This window comes from Macaca fascicularis, chromosome 20 (genome assembly GCF_037993035.2).
Source record: "Macaca fascicularis isolate 582-1 chromosome 20, T2T-MFA8v1.1".
In the NCBI taxonomy this organism is placed as follows: domain Eukaryota; kingdom Metazoa; phylum Chordata; class Mammalia; order Primates; family Cercopithecidae; genus Macaca; species Macaca fascicularis.
Window position 1 is genome coordinate 25,022,075 of NC_088394.1, and position 20,978 is coordinate 25,043,052.

Consider the following 20,978-nt stretch of genomic DNA (forward strand, 5'->3'; position numbering starts at 1 on the left):
TGTGTGGTGATGGGGAACGGAGGTAATGACTCCATTTATATTTTGAAAAGATGAATCTGATTGCAATGTAGGAAATCAAAGGCATATCATTTCATGGTACTCCATAAAAGCATTTGAAGGCTTTCCATTGCTATCAGGATGAAATTAAAAATCTTTAACATTGTTTTTAGGACATGACCCAATATGGCTAATGTTAACTTTAAATCCTCATCTCAGAAAATGCTCCATTATCCATGTCATGCCCAGCAAGTCTAACAACTTGTTGTATTAATCAGTGATTGCTCTGATAATGCTGTGTAACAACCCCCACAAAAACTCCAAATCTCAGTGGCCCACACAAGCATTCATTTTTTCTCCTTCACGAGTCTGTGAGTTGGCTCAGGAAGTGCTGCTTCTGATTGTGGACTGCGTTCAGGTCTCATTTATTTGTTTCTTATTCTGGAATCCATGCAGTCACCCAGGTCATTTTTATTTTTATTTTTTTTAAATGCAAAATCACAAGTATGAGCAGCTAAGCCAAACCACAAATGCCCATTTATAGTTTCTGCTCATGTCACCTTTGTTAGTGTTTCATTGGCTAAAGCAAGCCCTGTTTCAGTGCAGTGGGAAGTACAGTGTTTTTGGAAAAAGAAAGGAAGGATGGAAGAATTTTGAATTAATGATACAACCAATTGCACTTGCTCTTACTTAAATCATAGTATATGTGGGTGGTCAAGTGTAATATTTAGGAGTGCAGGCTTTGAGGCAATGCTTTGTGGCTTTGAGTCCTGGCTTTAAAACTTCCCAGCTGTGCAGGTATGGGCAAATAATTAATCTTCTGGTACATCAGTTTCATGATCTATGCAAAAAAAAAAGATAATACCAGTGCCTACCTCCATCAGGAGGATTAATTTGGTTAAGTGCTTTGAGAAGTGCCTGGAATATAAGTGCTTAGTAAATATTAGGTGGTATTAATATACATTCATATCTTCTTATTTTAACCCAGACATGTTTTGAAAGTTTGAACTATTCCTACTTTAGAAAGTCAATGAGGTACATGCACCATATAATACAGAACAGCTCGACAGTCTTAAGGTGTCAAACCCAGGTCTTTATCCTTCTTCAGCTTGAGACGGTGCAACAGCTACTGACCTGATTCTGAGACAACAGCCCACAACCAGACTCTTGTATATTCTGCCATGAAACATGATCATTCAAAATGGGAAAATAAAACATGATCATACAAAATAAAAAATAGGAAAATAAAATTTGTATACATGTTTAAATCAGAACAGCTCCAGTTAGGGACAAAAACTAGTTTATATATATATATATATATATATTTTTTTTTTCAGAGCATTTTGGATTTTAGGCTTCTGGATGAAGGTTGTTGGCTGGTGTTAGCTTTGTAATGTGCTGGGGCCATGCATCTTGCCCTGTGTGTGTTCTCCTCTTGAAATGCCCTCTGGATCCCTCTTCATGTATAAATTCCGGTCATACATGGTCCCCCGCATCACTGCTTTCCTTGAACATCTTTCATCCCCCAAGCTGGAAATAATTTCTCCTGTTGCTCCATTCTCACACTATTGATCAGTCTGTACCCCCTTGTTCTAATTACTTGTATTGATTCTTGAGTTTAGGTATGGTGTAAAACTCCAGGCATTCCATAAATGTTCTTTGACTCTGATACTAAATGCCACTATCACCTAGTTTCTTTTCTTATGCCTAATACTGATGGCTGCTACAGTCGTCACCATCGTGGTACCTACTGAGCACTTACAGTGATGTCACCACTGTAAGGAGCACTGACGCGCATCACCTGACCTGACTTCCATGGCTCTGTGCAGCAATGCTGTGGTTAGGCTTATTTTACAGATGAGGAGACTGAAGCAAAGCAAGACTTAATATCTTGCCAATTCATCAATTGTGGGATCTAAGGATGATAGCATTGAACTAACAGTCAGCCCACGGACTTTGTAGATGATATTTATTACCCCCTTAGATACAGAACAGCTGGGTCGCACTGCTTTTTGGAGCAAGTGTCATCTGGTAATACATTTTTTAAAAAGGTATTTTTAGTTTTTGTGGGTACATAGTAGGTGTATGTATTTATGGGGTAAAAGAGATGTTTTGATAAAAGCATGCAATATGTTTATTACACATTGTGGAGGATGGGGTATCCAACCCCTCAAGCAGTTATCCTTCGAGTTACAAACAATCCAATTACCCTCTTTAAGTTATTTTAAAATGTACAATTAATTTATCATGACTATAGTCATTCTATGGTGCTCTCAAATACTAGGTATTTTTCATTCTTTCTAACTATTTTTGGTGCCCATTAACCATCCCCACCTTATCCCCACAACAGCCCCACCATACCCCCACAACAGCTCCACCACTACCCTTCCCAGCCTCTGGTAACCTCCTTCTACTCTCTATGTTCATGAGGTCTAGTGACGTTTTTGAATGAACAAATGAATATTCTTTTCCACTGGGGACCTTTCTTTTATGGCATCTGTGTGTCAGAGGAAACCAGAACTGGACAGAGGTTGAAGTGGTGAAGACAGTTTTGATTTGGGAACTATTGCAATAGGGGAAGAGAGACTTCAGTGTAGAATTGGGCTTTATTATGGCTACAGCAGAGAGAAGTGGAGATTTGTGGCCAAGGAGCAAGGTGAGGGGTCAATGAAGGATCATGAATAAGGGGGATTCTGGCTAAATGGACTCAGCAGGATTCTTGTTGAGCGTAGGACAGGGTGATTGGATATCAAGGATGGGGGATAAGGAATTTGATCACATATCAAGGGTGGAGGATTTTCACTAAACTGACCAAGCAGGATTCTTGCTAAAACTAGACTAAATGGGTCAAGGACAGAGCCCCAAGGCAAGCCTACTGAAAAATGGAGCTCAGAGGATGCTAGCCGAAGTTTGTTGAAGGAGAAAATCTTGTCCCTTGGAGACGGTCATCAGGGTCTCCTTGAACAGCCCCAGTGCACCCAGTACCTCCTAGTGCACACCCCTTGCAGAAGGACAGCTCAGATTGAGAATGCTTCACAAATTCACACATTACCTGTGTTGTACCAGCTTGTGACATCTATTCCCTGACCCAAATTTTGGAGAAGGACAGCTTTGGCATCAGTGAGGGCAGTGGGCTGGAGGAAAAAAAAATGGAGACTATCAAGGGACACAGACTCATCAATGTCCAGTTAGATGACACATCTGCTCCCTGGCCTTGAGTGGTCCTTTGGCCTGGGTCTTCCTCTGCCTTCTTTTCCATAGCTTACTCCCATCAACACACTCAAGAGACATCACATCGCTCCAATGTTAACTCCTGCAAATGAACAGAGACTGGATCTTAGTTATTTTTGTGCTTTCCCTCCCCAGAATTATTATAGGGCCTGGCTCACAGGGTACACTCAGGCAATGATGATTATTTCTTTAAATGAATAATTCATTCATTGGATGGATGGATAGATCTTTGGATGAATGGATGGTCGGATGGATGAATGAATAGATGAATGAATGAATGGTGACTGTCAGACTGCTTGTTTGATGCCATACAGATCTAACTATTTTTTGCCTGAAATGTTTATTTTCAACCAGCTCTGTTGAGTCATTTCAAACACCTGAGATAGTAGCTTTTGCACCATCTCAAGCTGAAGAGGATAAAGATCTAGGTTTGACACCTGGAGACTGCATTCCTGAGCCCAGTAGGTAAAAGAGCATCGACTTCGGAGTCCCACAGACTTGCACAGCATGTTGCATTGATCAGCTGAGCTTGAGTTCCTTCATCTGCAAAGTAAATGCAAAAATAAGCCCCACCTTCTGGGGTTGTCATGAGGATTAAGTCAAATAACATATGTGATGCCCCTTGACCAAGGCTCAGCATGGGATGGGCACTCCAGGATGCCAGCTTTGATCACTCTTCCTATTATTATTGAAAACACAGCCTGTGGATCAACTCCTCGGTCCACACCCCACTGGGCACTCCTTGTCCTAAACAGCATGTAGACTCCCAGCTTTGTAGGAAGCAGGGATTATATCCAGGGGCACCCCACTGGGTCTTGAAGTTAATCCTTCCTTCTGTAAACACTGACCTCCACCTGCTGCTAGGGCGTAGGCCTCCTAGCATCATTTGGTGCTGGGTGGAACTGGAAGCTGAGAGGGGATTTAGATCAGAGGCTGAAGTCAGCAGCAGGTATTCCTAGATGAGGCCCAAAGCAATGAATATGCAGCAGGCCAGCCTGCAGCCACTGCCAATTTTTCCAGAGGGAAGTTGACCTTGGTTTGGTGTCTCTGCTCATCCTCTGCAGAATGCACAGTGCATAGAAACTGGAGTTAGGCAACCTTGGGTGTGAGTTCCTTCTACAACCGGGTGGATATTGGGTACATCACTTAACCTCTCTGAGTTTTGGTTCCGTTACCTATGAAATGGAGATAGTAATACATTCCTAAATGTGTCTTGATGAAGATACAAGATACTAAAACACTAACACATTATACTAATTGCAGGAACTGTCACCTGGTACTATACACCCAAATGGCAATTTAAAGAATGTCCAACCTACTTAGCAAAGCCCATGCATCCTATCTGTATCCCACTTTGCTTTCTACTCTCTATGTTGCAGACATCAGTACTTCAGTCCTTGGGGTTGAGGTGTGCGAGCCCCAAACTATACTCCAGTTGTCTTCTTGCTGCTTTATAACAAAAACAATTCACTGCCATATCCTTTAGCAGCTTTTTAAGTGGGAAAGAAAACTAGGGCTCCTGAGCACCAGTTTTCCCAGGCATTTTTCTAGACCCTAGACCAAGAGTTGGCAAACTATAGTCTGTGAGTCACATTTAGTCTGCCACCTGATTTTGTACAGCCCGCGAGCTAAGAATGATTTTTACATTTCTAAATGGTTGAAAACCACCATGGCACCTATTTACCTATGTAACAAACCTGCGCATCCTGCTCAGGTACCCCAGAACTTAAAAAAAAAGAATTAAATCAAAAAGTAAAAGGAAAAAAAAAGAAAAAGAATATTTTGTGGTACATGAACATGAAAATCATATAAAACTCATACTTCATTGTCCATAAATGAAATATTGTTAGAACACATTCACGCCCAGTTGTTTATGTAGTCGTGTCTGTGGCTGCATTTGAGCCACAATGACAGAGCTGAGTAGTGGTAGCAGAGACAGCCTGGGTCATAAAGCTGGAAAGATTTATTGTCTGATCCTTTACAGAAAAAGTTTTCCAGGCTCAGTCCAAGGGCACGCTTTCATTTGGGTCATTCAGTGTAAGTAATGGTCCTTCCCATGGGGCGCAAGAGTCCAGGGCCTCGAAACAGTGACTGTTCAGTTGGTTTCCTCCAGGAAAGAAATGGACTGATATTGGGGGCTATGCAGTCTCTGACCTTGAACATTTTTAGATGATGGCCATGTGGCCACAGGTAGGCAACTCCATCAAGGGGATTCAAGCATCTGATTGGACAGGATCATCTCTTAAGTCCTGGTGTTATTTTTTATGAGCTCTTAACTTCTCTCAGTCTCAGTTTCTTCATTTGTAAGAAGGAAATTATAACAGCGCTTACCTCAAGGGTTATTGTGAGGCTTGAGTGGCTTAAGCATCACAGGTACTCAGCACAGGGCCTGACACATAAAAAGAATTTAAATATGCATTATTATTAATATTGTTATTACTATCATTTTCAGTCTGTCTCCTGCCTGCCATGTGAGCAAGGGTGAGTTATCCCATCCACCAAAGCCTCAGTTTCTTCATCTTTAAAACGGTGCCAATCACGAAACCCACCTCATACAGGGCTTGGGAATTTTAAATGTCTTCATGGATAGTGCATTTCTGCATGCAGTAAGCATTCAGCAGATGCTTCCTTAAACCTCCCCACTTCCCTGCGACACTGAAATTCTATGAGTTTGCAGTGTCCTTGGAGCTTCCCAGTGTGGCTTTCACCTCTGGACCCTTCATTTGTCACAAGCCATGTGCCATCCTACATCTTTCCAATGCATCCGTCACGCCTCTGTGTGAATCATCTAGACCTTTTGAGGGCTAGGTTTTTGTAAGGCCCTTCTTAGTTATCTAAAATTAAGGTGAAGTAACAGCCAGCTCCAGTGACTTTAATATACAAATTGCATCCTGGCACGGTTTGATGTAGCTGAGCCCTGGCTTGTCTCCCAGGATTGGAGAGACTGAGTAAGTTATGCTTAGCTTGTGTTGAGGAGCAGGTGGGGAGGCAGGCACCAAGGTGTGATGGCTTCAGGGGCTGCCAGGGAAGATCTTTGTGAAATGCTATTTATGCTTCATCAGGAACCCAAACAACTGCTCATGAGTCCTCAGCCTACTCCACAAAGCTTTGGCCTATTTCTTGAACACTGACGAGCTGACTTATTATAGCCATTATCTCCTTCTTCCTTAGTACTAGAAAGCCTGACCTCACAGGGCATGTGACCATTCAGAATAAGAACTACATCTTCTAGCATCCTTTGCTACCCAGTGAGGCCATGTAAGTTCTGCCCAATAGGGTATAAACAAAGGTATCCTGGGAAACTCCCTAAAAATGTTCTTTAAAGGGAGGGGACCCACTCCTTTTAATTGCTTTGTCTGTCCTCCTGGGTGGAATGTGGATGAGATGGGTGGAGCATGAGTGGCCATCTTAGACCATGTCATAAATTGGATTCCCTCTGAAGAGCAGGCTCTAGAGCTTTGAGACCAAGTGATTTATTTGCCAAGTGGTTCCGGGAAGCATTGGTAAGGTCAGGAGTGAGAAAGTGAAACAAGAAGGGAAGGATGCCAATTATGGGTGTGTTCATGAAGAAATTATGTTGGATTCTTCCTGCTGGGGAACTCTGGTGAACCATGCAGCACGTACTTCAGAACTGTCCACCTTGAAAGATGAGGGAGTTGGGGTATTTATACACCCAGTTCTGTCTACCATTGATTGAGGGGTGCTCCTGGGGGTGCTACCTCCCTGGCACTTCCAGTTTGCTTTTTGTGGACTGAACATCCAGCTTAGCACAGAAAGGGGAAAAGTCTCAGGTGCTTGCAAAAAGGAGCTGTCTGAATGTTTAGAGATGGTGAATACTTAGGGGATATAGGAGAACTGGCAGCAATTGCTATAGACCAAGAGGTTGAGCATGCAGAGCAAAATAAAAGAAGGTGCTTTGCTCCTTGCTGACTGTGAGACCATCACCCCAGGCTTGGATGGCTTATCTTTAGACTTTGTGTCAAAGAAAAAAAATTATCTTTTTAAAAGCCATTGTTCGGTTTTCGGTCACTCAAAGCCAAACCTAATCCCAAATGCTCTATCACATAGTAATAATGATAGTAAAGGCAACTAGCTTGAATCTGCTTACCCGTTTATTATCCTTCTTTCTCCTCCCTTTCTACCCCTGCCAAAGGTGAGCTTTACAACAGAAGAGACAGAATCATTTCTAGCTGCTTGATCACACTACCCACTCCTTAATAGGGTGTCTGATACATGGAAATCACTCAGAACATATTTATTGAATAAATGAATAAATAAGCAACAAAAGAACAAAATATAAAAGAAAAAAAGCCAAGATTTAATGCTGATCTGATTCCAGTTTTTCACCTCTTAACCACTATGTTACGGTGAAAATTTAGAAATCTTATTCTGTAATTGGTGGAAAGAACCCAGTAAAAGTTAAGCATCCCAAATCCAAAACTCCCAAATCCAAAATGCTTCAAAATCTGAAACTTTTTGAGCACCAAGGTGACTCTCAAGGGAAATGCTCTTTAGAGCATTTTGGAGTTCAGAATTTTGGATTTGGGATGCTTGGCTGGTAAGTATAATGGAAGTATTCCAACATAAAAAAAAAATCTGAACTACTTCTTATCCCAGTCATTTCATATAAGAGATTCTCAACCTGTCTAATGCCAGAGAGCCTGAGTCTTGGCAAAGACAGAAGCCTGGGATGAGAGGGACCAATGAATATGCTTATGAAATAATTTTTATAAAAAGTCAACATAAAAAGTTGAGTTAGAGACTTGAAACAAAGGTCAGTGGCAGCTTTTCACCTAGAAGCTCTGTAAAGGTCAGTGCTAACCGAGAGAATGGGTGGTCCTATGCAGGCTATTGGTGTCTAGCAGGGTGACTCTGGGAACAAGATATTTCTGTAAACTCTACTACATCCCTCCCTTGTCACTCAAAGCTCCTCATGAGTTGCTGAATCTGTGACCAGAAAACCTTATAGGTACCCTGGACCTCTGGTGCAGTGGCATTTACCCTACAATTGTTCAAAGAGAGGCTAGTTGGCAATGGGTCAGGGATGCTGTAGAGGGATATGTCTCTAGGCTAGGGGACAAGACAAGACAGCCTCTGCAGAATGTCCTAAAGGTGTAATAAACCTCATCAGTTGCTTTATAGCCTTCAGAATGAGTTTCTAATCCACAATTGGCAAGCACCTTTTTTTTTCTTAGTGCAAGTTTTCATTCCTGACAGTTGGTCTCCGGGAAACCCATAAAAGTCTACAGTTTTAAGCAATTGCCTTTACTGCTAACACTTCCAGTGAATTTCCCAGTAGGAACCTTTATGATAGTTCTGCAAATATATGAGTATGCAAATTATATGGATCTGTGGGCATCTTGCTAACCCCCATGCTCTGAGAGCTTGACCGCAAGTTTCTCAGTGGCATCTGTGTTCTCAGGGCACTTCAAATAATATAATATAATTCATGTATTCATTCAACAAGCATTTATAGGAGTGGTTAGTGTGTTTTAGGCACTAGATGGTAGAAAATGATACCAATGTGAGTAAGACATGGTCCTGTAGCTTGCAGTGTTTTGGGAGAAATACGCTCAATTATATTACAATGTGATGTACACTTTTATTTTTTTTTAAGTGGGAGTCTTGCTCTGTCTCCCAGGTTGGAGTGCAGTGGTGCGATCTCAGTTCACTGCAACCTCCGCCTCCTGGGTTCAAGCAATTCTCCTGCCTCAGCCTCCCAAGTAGCTGGGATTACAAGTGCCTGCCACCATGCCTGGCTAATTATTTTGTATTTTAGTTGAGATGGGGTTTCACTATGTAGGTCAAGCTGGTCTCGAACTCCTGACCTCAAATGATCCGCCTGCCTCAGCCTCCCAAAGTGCTGGGATTATAGGTGTGAGCCACCGTGCCCAGCCAATGTGTACTTTTTAAAGGTATGCAGAGAAAAGAGTGACTAAGTTCACCTGAAATTTCGAGAAGCATCCTTTCATCTTATGCTTCAACAACATGAAACATTGTTCGCCATTTTTCAAATGCCTCCATGCTTTCGTTCATATTGGTCCCTCGCCCTAGACACCTTCTCTTCACTGCTGTCTCAGCAAAGTTTTATTCATACCTCAAGGCTACAGCAGCCCATGTTGGTAACCTACCCAAAAGTTGTTCTTGTTTGCTCTATGTTGATAGAATCTTGTTTAGGGGACAAAACAAGGATGCCCCTTTTTACCACTTCTATTCAACCTAGTACTCAAAGTCCCAGGCAGAGTAACCAGGCAAGAGAAAGAAGTAAAGGGCATCCAAATTGGAAAGGAGGAAGTCAAACTACTCCTAGTTCCAATAGTATGATTTTATACCTAGAAAACTCAACAGATTCCTCCAAAAGATGTGTAGATTTGATAAATGAATTCAGTAAAGTCTAATGTTACAAATCATAACTTACGCTTTTATATGGCTGCACTTGGGCAATAAATTCTCAGCTGGGGAAAGAGAAAGGATGGGTTTTGTGTTGAGTCTGGGTGGATCTGGAGACAAGAAGGCTACTACAACATTTCAGTGGAGAGACGATCAGAGCCCAAAGAGAGTGGTGAAGGCGGGAAGACGCGAGGCTGGAGAATGATGACTCCAATGTGTTGTGGTCAGAGCTGGTCACAGTTGCTCACTGATGGCTTTTCCAAAGGCCTTCTGATTCCCGCTTTAGAAAAACCTCCCCCATGTCTCAGTCACAAAGCACAGCACCAGCTTGAACCCCTTCCCCTGACTCTTCTCTGGCAAAGGCCCGGAAAGGAAAATAGTTGTATGTGATTCAGAGCAGTGAGCACATTACGGCACAGATTTGTTTAATTAAATTTTATCTGCAGCAGTGTAGCCTATGAAAGATCAGTGAACCTTCATAGCTCTCTCTCTCTTTTTTTTTTTTTTTTTTTTGAGACGGAGTTTCGCTCTTGTTGCCCAGGCTGGACTGCAATAGCGTGATCTCCACTCACTGCAACCTCTGCCTCTTGGATTCAAGCAATTCTCCTTCTGTAGCCTGTAGCTGGGATTACAGGCGCCTGCCACCACGCCACACTCATTTTTTGTATTTTTAGTAGAGATGGGGTTTCACCGTGTTGGCCAGGCTGGTCTTGAACTCCTGACCTCAGGTGATCTGCCCGCCTCGGCCTCCCAAAATGCTGGCATTACAGGCGTGAGTGACCACACCTGGCCCTTCATAGCTCTCTTAATGCATGCACTTTAAATCACAAAACTTCTACCTTGAATAAAGGAGACTTGTTGTTTGGCTCAGTTTGGTGTTTTCTGGGAGCCTGCTATGAATTCTTGAGATACAGACAGATGTGGAGACAGACAGGTGGCTGTTGGCTGTACGGGGATCAGCAGGTGCTTGTGTTTCCTTAGACTCTTCTTGTAAGGAGGTCTCACACCACTCTCCAACCAGGAAGGGTTGTTGCAGGTGTGTGTGCTACAAGTCAGGTAGAGTGAAACTTGCTCAAGGTCACTGCACACTTCTTTCCACTAGGATTCTTTGCACACCTACTGTGTGCCAACCACTGTTCTAGACTCTGGGTACTCCACAAGGACTAAGCTCTGGGACTTGCACTAGGAAGATAGAGAAATATTGTGGCAATAATAAATGTTCAGATTAATAACTGTTGTTATGAGGCAGATGCCACGGAAACTTTGGTTACCTTTGCTGCATAAGAAATCACCCTGAAACTTACTATCTCACATAATAACAATCATATTTTTGTTGATGATTCTGCAATTGGAGCAGAGTGAAGTGAGGAAGACTTTTTTCTTTTTTCCTCGAGATGGAGTCTTTCCCTGTCACCCAGGCTGGAGTGCAGTGGTGTGATCTTGGCTCACTGCAATAGACCTCTCGAATTCAAGCGGTTCTCCCACCTCAGCCTCCCAAGTAGCTGGGACTACAGGCGTGCACCACCATGCCTGGCTAATTTTTGTATTTTCAGTAGAGACAGGGTTTCATCATGTTGACCAGGCTGGTCTCGAACTCCCGACCTCAGGTGATCCACCGGCCTTGGCCTCCCAAAGTGCTGGGATTACAGGCATGAGCTACTGCGCCTGGCCAAAAAGGCTTTTCTTTGTTCTGTGTGGTGTCAATGGAAACAGTCCTTCTGGGGCTGGAGGATCTACTTCTAAGGGTCTCACTCACAGGATGACAAGCCAGTACTGGCTTTCAGCTGGGAGCTCAGCTGTTGGAGGGTAGTTCTCTCCCATGGAGCTTCTCCCCATGGCTGGTGTTGGCGCCTCACAGCATGCTGGTTTCAGGGTCATCAGAAGTCTTACATGGTGGCTGACTTCCTCCAATGCACAAAAGCAGATGGTGCCAAGCCTTCAAAATGTGTGACCTCCAACATCCCAGAATGTCACGTCCACCACATTCTATTATAACCATAATAAGTTCATTGCACAATGCACACAACAAGCCAATGCACTGAGACATGGGTTGCAGCAGAGAAAGAGGTTTAATCATAAGGTCACCAAGTGGAGATGGGAGGGAATCTCAAATTCATCTCCTCAAGGAATTTAGGGTTAGGATTTTTAAGGGTTTTTTGAGTGAGCCAAAGTGTGGAGATTGTTGATTTATTGAAGAGTGCAGGGTGAAGTCATGGGACAGGGTGAAAGAACATAAATTCTGGAGCTAGATAGACCTGAGTTCAAATCCCATGTATGCCATTCACTGGTATGACCTGGGATACATTGCTTATCTACTTCTGCCTCAGTGTTCTCATCTTTAAAGTGGGCATAATGACTACATTTTAGTCAGGGTAATGAATTCGTGCCAGCTTCTGTAAAAAACAAGCCAAAACTATTTGTGTCTAACCATAGTAAAAATTTCTTGCTTATACTAACTGATGGGTGTCTCACATTTTTCCAGGGTGGCTCTCTTCCAAGCAGTAACTCAGGGATCCAACCCATTCATCATTTGGCTCCACTATTTTGGAATCTTTAGCCTTGAAGTTCAGCCTTGAAAACAGCACGTAGGTGAGGTGGATACTTAGCCCTCTCAGCCTGGAGTGACACACTTTGTTCTGTTCCATTCGGAATAAGATACCTAGCCAACCAAACCAAGGCAGGCTGGGAGATGTGGAGGTGCCATTTGCAAACAGCAAGAGACTCTCCTGTACTTTCTCATAAGTTTATTGTAATTAAATGAATTAATGTGTGTACGATCACTTGGAACAGTGTCCAGCACCTAATAACAACTCAGCCAATCCTATTATTACGAGTGCTATTACTCCTCCTACTGCCACTACCTACTACCACCCAAGATGTAGAGGAAGGTATATTTATATCAAAACAAAGAGAATGCCAGGGTTAAATTCTGAGGCAGGGGTAGCAGAAGAAAAAAATTAAATAATTAAATTAACTAAATCAAGTTAAATCCAGTCTAGAAAGCAATGGTGAACTTCTGAGCAAATGTAGAATCACTTACTTGATGTCACATCGACATCATCCCTGTATCCCAAATTGTAGGCAGAGAGATTTAACAGCCTGATTCTTGAACATCCGAACTCCACTCATGAACCCATGCTCTCCCCAGCGCAAGGGTTAGCCACATCTGTCTTTTTTTTTTCTTGACTAACTCTAGTTCGTCATGCCCCTGATAGCTGAATGGCAAGTCTGCAGTGATTTACCTTCTCCCCCAGCTTCTACCTTTTCATGCCCTCCTTCTTGTGTGTCTTAGACTGACTATCCAAATACTGTTCCCATTGATAGTCTTGGCTGTGTGGCTCTGGAATATTGGGAATATTCCCACTATAAGGAAGAAACTTCAGCCAACTATTGGTACAGCTAAACCTCAAACTTGCCCCTCTGACTTCCTGTCCTGTTTTTACTCTCTTCCTGGCCTGAGTTTCCCATTCCTCGACAGAACGAATATCTTCAATGATTTTGACACAACAGCATGTACTCCCAAAGGGAATTCATCAGCATTTTACTCTCATCATCGAAGAATTTAGTCCTGTAATGCTGGAGGCAAACGTTCCTCCTCTTAGCTCTATATTCTTGTCCTTTGCTGACCTGCAGGTATTTTAGCTGAATCAGGACAGCTTTGCCGAAGATCAACTAATCTTGTGGTGAGAGGGGACGAGCTGGCTGGGAGATGTGGTGTTCATTGTGGGCAGGATTCAATGAAACTAGACCATTCAAAATAACAAAATTAAAGCACACATTTTTTAAAAAGTCTCTAAGGCTGGGCACGGTGGCTCACGCCTGTAATCCCAGTGCTTTGGGAGGCCAAGGAGGGCAGATCACGTGAGGTCAGGAGTTCGAGACCAGCCTGGCCAACCTGGTGAAACCCTGTCTCTACTTAAAAAAAGTACAAAAATTAGCTGGGCATGGTGGCAGACGCCTGTAATCCAAGCCACTTGGGAGGCTGAAACAGGAGAATCACTTGAACCCAGGAAGCAGAGGTTGCAGGGAGCCAAGATCGCACCATTGCACTTCAGCCTGAGCGACAAGAGTGAAAACCCATCCCATTAAAAAAAAAAAAAAGGTCCCTTGAAATGGGAAAAATAGATACTGGGGATGACAAGGGGAGGAGGGTGGGGGATGAAGGTTGAAAAACCACCTGTTGGTTACTGTGCTCACTGTCTGGGTGACGAGTTCAATTGTACTCCAAACCTCAGTGACACACACTATACCCTGCACATGTACACCCAGAATCTAAGAGTTGAAATATAAATATATAGATATAAGTAAATAATAATAAAAATATGTCCCAAACCCTCTCATCATGAAAGTGTACATACCATTGAGAACTTACCATGTGAGATACGTGATGTGTTTCAACCTATATAATGCACAGGGCAACCGTATAATGTAGGTCCTATTGTTATTCTCATTTTGCAGAGGAGAAAACTGAGGCGTCTTTAAATACCTGCCTAAAGTCCCCAGCTAGGAAATGATGGAGCTGGGTTTTGATCCCAGACAAGGCTGGCTCCAAAGCCTTTGTGCTCAGTCCCTGTGAGTCCTGCCACTCAGTTAAGAACAATTAATCAGTACAATGCTTCTTGTATATTTTTCTTCCAGTTCCGGCCCAGAAGTAAACATTTCCTCATCAATTCAATCACAGTATACACATCATTTTGTTTCCTGTAATTTTACTTGACATTATTTTATAAACATTATTTCATGCTGTTAATTATCTTGGTGATATAATGATTAAGTGATGTTCTAAATGTATATATATATAAGTAATAACTATATATATTTAAGTATATTATATACATGTAATTTTACTTAAATGGTTACTTAGCCATTTATTCATTTCATCTCATTTATTCTGCAGACATTTAATAAGTACCTCCTATATGCCAGGTAATAGGCTAGGTACTAGGTACATAAAAATAAATTAGGCATACTCTCTTTTCTAAAGGCATTCACAGGTTCATGTGGGACATTGTGACAGATAAAAAAGGGTAATGAGTTCAGTTCTAGAGATGCACACCAAGTATTCTATGAAAAAAAGGAGCTCAGGAGCTGTGGGTGGGAGGATCCCTACCCTACAGTCTCTAAACATCTGGTTCCTTTCAGGGCAGGTGCAGGCAGAGTCAGTGGAACATTGGCCTCAGCATTCAGGATCGCTGGTGAGGCAAGTCCACTCATGAAGCCATGAGCAGAGGGGGCTCTGCTGTTCCCAGGGCCAGAACAGGACAGGAGAATCACTTGAACCTGGGAGGCGGAGGTTGCAGTGAGCCAAGATCACGCCATTGGGTGACAACAGTGAAATTCCGTATCAAATAATAATAATAATAAGAAGTTCCTATAAATGGGAAAAATAGATCTTGGGGACTACAGTGGGAGGAGTTTCGTCAGTCAGGACAGCTGAGGTTGTGTGAATTCTCAATGTTTGGTATTTTGTTCCCAAGAATTTATTGAGTCTGCAGCCTCATGAATTTCCTTCTGTGGGTAATGGACTCTTCTGCCTCTGATCTTCATCACTGTCTTCTGCAAAACTCGACCTTGCAAGTCCATTCCGTTTTATCATTCGTGTGTCTTCACACATCTTATGAACTGAAAAATTTCCTTCTCACGTCCCATGTCATGTTCACCTATCTGTACTGACTTAAGACATTTTATTGTTTACCCAGAATCATAATGAACAAAATACTTACAAATATACTTGATTGCAACATTATATCTTTTAACATATAGAACTCTTCACAGGGACCTCCTCTGTACATAATTAATTAATTAATGTTTTTGGAGACAGGGTCTTGCTGTGTTTCCCAGGCTGGTCTCGAACTCCGTGGCTCAAGTGATCCTCCTACCTTGGCCTCCCAAAGTGCTGGGATTACAGGTGTGAACCATTGCACCTGGCCCCATGTTGTTTAATTTAACATTGTGTCTCTACTTTGAAAAATGATAGCTAACATGTATTAAATGCCTTCATATACCATATCATGACACTATTCTAAATGCATGTTATATGGAGTATCTCATTTAATTTTCATAGTAGTCCACTAAGATGGCATGATTATTGTTCCTACTTCACAGATGAAGAAACAGGCCCACAGAGGTTAAGGCACATGCCCACGGTCATATGGCTGGGAAACAATAGAGCTGGCTGTTTAAAACTCATGCAGTTCTGACTTCAGTGCCTGCACACTTGACCATTATGTATGTCTGCCTCTCACTAGGTAATGATATTATAGTTCTTCCCTATTAGAAGGCTGCTGGGGACCAGTATATATCCCTGGAATAAGCCCCAGAAATCATACTGTGACTCCTGGTACAGCCCATTAGGGTGGCTGTACCTTGCCACGCATCAAGCCTGCTCTCCTCCCTTGGAAGACTTTGCCTGGTATTCCCACCCACAGGATGTGACCTGAAGCGACCTGAGGTGCTCTATTGCTTGCCACTGGATTCTGTCTTCTTCATAGGTACCATGAGCTCTTTCAGATATTGACCAGCAGCTGGGGCAGACTGACTTTTGACTAGGGAGTAAACAGGAAGATGAGCATCTGAAAGTTGCTCATCTCGAAGTTTCACTTTGAGTGGTGGTGAGAATTATATCACTATTCTCTGTTTCTGCTCTGCATAGCTTGGTGACAGGGTGATAGTCTTGCAACATACCTTTGCCCGTTTCTACTGAATGTCTGATGGTCTTGGTGGGCAGTAGAGATGGGAGATATACCTGGAACATGTTGCATAGGGCCCTGTAGAAGCAGCAGCTCAGTAAAAGCTCCAGTTCTGAGATGAAGTGGCTGGGCAGACACTGGAGGCAGAAGATGCGTCCACATCACTTGGATGGGTATATTTAAAATGTTCTAGATCAGGAGGTCTCAGCACATGGTATCCAGGCCTGCAGCATCAGCCTCACCTGGAACCTGTTAGAAACATAATTTCTTGGGCCTCAGCCTGGACCTACAGATTGAGGAACTCTGAGGATGGGATCCAGCCATCTGAGATATAAGAAACCCTCCAGGTGATTCTAGTGCAGACATATGTTTGAGAACCACTGATCCAAAGCAAGACATGTATTCTATAATTCTTTTTTTTTTTTTTTTTTTTTTGAGATGGAGTCTTGCTTTGTCTCCAGGCTGAAGTGCAGTGGCGCAATCTCGGCTCACTGCAACGTCCGCCTCCCGGGTTCAAGTGATTCTCCTGCCTCAGTCTCCCGAATAGCTGGGACTACTGGTGTGTGCCACCACATCCAGCTAATTTTTGCATTGTTTTAGTAGAGATGGAGTTTCACCATGTTGGCCAGGATGGTCTTGTTCTCTTGACCTCGTGATCCGCCCACCTCAGCCTCCCAAAGTATTGGAATTACAGGTTGAGCCACCACGCCTGGCCTAATTCTTATTTTAAATTCAGAAATCCAAAATATTTTGCTTTTTATTTTATAAATCATGCAGTGTTCTTCTAGAAAAATTAGGATCTGCAAAAATAATTTTTTACAAAATTGTCCGTCAGTCTTATTTCTTAGAGGAAGGTATTCGTGATTAGGTTTTTGTTATGTTTCTCTCTGAACCATTTCCTATGGAAATCATAATAAGGTTATCACTAGTTTGCCTTAATTTCAATGAGTTGATCTGAGAATCACCTCCTGGACTCAAGTGAGAAGAGAAGGAAGGAGGCAAGGGTGAGGTACCTGCCTGGTGGTGCAGCTGGAACCCCTGGGAGAGGAGGGTAGAGTTTGTGACTCTGAGAGTTCCTGTGCCAGCCGTGGGCTTGTGGGTGGGAGAGGAATTGGATAGAGCCCTGGAGTCAGGAGGTGCTTGCAAAGCTGCCCTAAAGGCAGTGACATCAGAAGCTCTAATCTGCCTGTGACTATGTTACCCTCTCTATCATTCTTGTTAGATGGGATAAGATTAATGTCAGCTCAGAAATCATCCCAATGATCAAAATATGTGAAGGGTTGTCATGGGGGAGAGGGATTATTCTCTTAGTGATCACAGGAGAAGTGGGAGACTCTTTCAGGGGAGGGAAGGGAGAGGGAAGGATGTTGGCTGGGGCAGATTTTAACTCAGGGCCAGAGAGAGTCCTTGCAGTCAGAATGAACCGCTGACGGAAGGACTGCGGGCAGAAGTGGATGGAGCCCCTGGCCCGAGACCTCCTCTTCCTGAGGATGAGCTGCACACGAACATCATGCCAGCAAATGTGGCTGCAGGTGTGCTCTGTATGGCCAACACAGTGCAACATTTAAATCTGGAAATTTCACCTAAAATCCGGATGTCTGGTGTCTCTGGACAATCAGGACCTCTGGAAACCCAATTGTCATCTTTCCATGAGGCAACACACCATGGGGGTTGAGCTGTGGCCACGCCTTAGATGAGGCACGTGCACTCCAATTTGCTGCCCCCACCATTTGCTCTTATTTCCATGATGCTGACACTGAGTGACAGGTGCCAATGATCATTTCCTGTGTGTTTTTATTTTCCTACATTCAGCCTCCTTCATGTATCTGTATCAATAAGTAGCATAATGTAGTACTTAAGAGAATGGATTCGAGATCCAGTTTGCCTGGATTCACAGGCCGTCTCTGTCCCTTACAGACTGTGTAACATTGGGCTAGTTAGTTAATCTCTCTGCACATTGTATTCCCTCAACTTTAAAATTCACAAAACAAGCTTGCCAGGAGGAGGAGTTGATGTCTTAATACAGGTAAGGTGCACAGAACAGTGGTAGTCAGTTATCATCAACACAATTTTTTTGTTTGTTTTGTTTTGTTTTGTTTTTTTCCCCAAGATGGAGTCTTGCTCTCTTGAGCAGGCTGGAGTGCAGTGGCATGATCTCGGCTCACTGCAACCTCTGCCTCCCGGGTTCAAGCAATTCTCCTGCCTCAATCTCCCGAGTAGCTGGGATTACAGGTGCGCGCCAAGACATCCGGCTAATTTTTGTAATTTTAGTAGAGATGGGGTTTCACCATGTTGGCCAGGCTGGCCTCAAACCCCTAACCTCTTGATCCGCCTGTCTCAGCCTCCCAAAGTGCTGGAATTACAGGTGTGAGCCACCATGCCCAACCCAACAAAGGTTTTAATTGTCACTGCTAGCGATAACTATTACTACTGCTATCCACTACGTATAATACATTGCATTATATCCCTTCTATGTGAATATTTGAGTTACTGACTACTGATTTAGTGTCTTTCAGTGTTTCTCTTTTGCTCCCATACCGTGGGCCCAGTGTTTTTGGAGTAAAACATGGGACAGTTTCCTTGATGGAATAGACATTTTATTCCTTGAGACAGGCAGTTTTCTCGGATCCTGGCCACGTCGAGGATTCCAGCTTAACTGATTCAAGAGTAGTCCTATCCATGCTGCTGGTGGGGGTCCTAGCAATCCACTTGTACAGAGCTCATGGGGGTGGAGGCATAGTTTGAAGTGTGCGTAGTTCTTTGCAAAACAGTCAGTGAACATCACACCATTGTGGTTAACTGGGCTGTAGACCTTTACTCAATTATCTTTGTCTGGGATATGGCCTGGGACAACTCTCTTAGCATCTCTAAGGGTCAGTTTTTTTCATGAGTGAAATGAAGGCACGGGTACCTTGCGGGCTCATGTCAGTGTTGAATAAGGTGCATGTGTGTAGGAGGCTGGCACACTGCAGATGTGGCAGTTTGGTGCCCCTTTTCCTGTTTCCTAAGGGAAAACGAAGGGCCGGCCATGGCACGAACTTGAACTCAACTTTGTCATCTTCTGATAAAGAGCAGATGGTCCCCATTTCAGATCATCCAGGAGCCTGGGAAGATGAGCTGGTTATTCAGTGTGAGCTCTGTTGTGGTCATGTGCTCTGAGTCCAGACAGCAGTTTGGGGCTTTCCCAGGTACAAAGCTTTGTGTCCAACCCTGGCCCCAAACATGAATGCTGCTCCTAGTGCCTAGAGCAGTGGTTGGCACAGTCGGTAATTGTGCACTAGATGAATGCATGGGGAAGTAAATGGATAGTACCGTTAGTGTCAGCAGTAGACAGGACAAAACACCCTAATTCTAAATGTGAGCACAACTCCCTTCTCCAACCATTTATACAGCAGGTGCAAATGCAAGGACAGGCCAAGAAATGGCCTTTGGAGTCTAAAGCAATGAATTCTGAAGTTTACACTCTGTGTGAATTGCATGGACCACATTACCTGTCCAAGTCTCACTTTTGGTTCTGCAAGATGGAAGTGGGACAACCAAACCATTGTGGGGATTAAGCGTGATTTTGGGACAAGACCTTGAACATAATAAGTGCTCAATAAATATTGGTTTCCTTCCCCCTCCATCTTGTTTTAAAGTGAAAGGAGAGTTGTGGCCTATGAATAATCATTTTTATACATGAATTAATAAAGAACTCATGGTTAAGTATATCCCTGTGATAATCCTCATAAACTCATTTCATTCATTCATTCATTCATTCATCCATTTTTTTCCTCCCTCTTTTTTTTCAGGGTCTAGCTCTGTTGCCCAGGCTGGTGTGCAGTGATATGATTATAACTCACTGCAGCCTCAATCCCCTGGGCTCAGGCAATACTCTTGTCTTAACCTCCTAGTTGCTAGGGCTACAGGAACATGCCACCATGCCTCACTACGTTTTTAATTTAAAAAAAATTTTGGTAGAGATGGAGTCTTGCTTTTTGTCTAGGTTGGTCTCGAACTTCTGGCCTCAAATGATCCTCCTGCCTTCACCCATTTTTTTTCTCTCATTTACTCATTCATTCCTTTCACAGGGGCACCCTTTATAGGACACCTTTTGTACAAGCATCCTTTCTTTCTTTTTTTGAGATGGAGTCTCACTCTCTCGCTCAGGCTGGAGTACAATGGCATGATCTTCGCTCACTGCAACCTCCGCTTCCTGGGTTCCAGTGATTCTTCTGTCTCAGCCTCCCAAGTAGCTGTGATTACAGACGCCCGCCACCATGCCTGGCTAATTTTTGTATTTTCATTAGAGACGGGGTTTCACCATGTTGACTAGGCTGGTCTTGAACTCCTGCCCTCAAGTGATTCACCCACCTCGGTCTCCCAGAGTGCTGGGATTACAGGTGGGAGCCACTGCGTGCGGCCACAAACATCCTTTCTATGACAAACAATCCCTCTTCGTGGTGCTGGGGATATGAAAATAAATAATACCAACATTTGTTACTTGAGGACTTTACATTCTTTTGAGCCATAAAGAAAACAGTCACATACAACATCACTTGATAAGGTGATGTATCTGATAGAAGCCTGCTGTAACCTCGCAGCTGGGGCATAATTGCGTCATTTCTCAACTCATGCAATCTGTTTTTCACTCATTGTTTATCCCACCTCCCACCCACCTTCGGCAAGACA

General features: G+C 43.3%; 1 protein-coding gene and 1 long non-coding RNA gene across 13 annotated transcripts in view; one reads left to right on the forward strand and one right to left on the reverse strand.

Moving 5' to 3' along the window:
- HS3ST4 (heparan sulfate-glucosamine 3-sulfotransferase 4) overlaps positions 1-20,978 on the forward strand; it is a 441,709-nt gene that overhangs the window by 259,717 nt on the left and 161,014 nt on the right. The gene's annotated exons all lie outside the window — the stretch shown is intronic.
- LOC107128340 (uncharacterized) overlaps positions 1,950-20,978 on the reverse strand; it is a 103,409-nt gene continuing 84,380 nt past the window's right edge. For 3 of the 7 annotated variants that reach the window (XR_012428835.1, XR_001487332.4, XR_010583813.2), the window contains 2 exons: positions 5,560-5,617; positions 1,950-3,310 (listed from right to left, as the gene is read on the reverse strand). This is a non-coding gene — a long non-coding RNA (uncharacterized lncRNA). The other 4 variants (XR_012428829.1, XR_012428828.1, XR_012428830.1 and 1 more) reach the window with 4 other exon arrangements.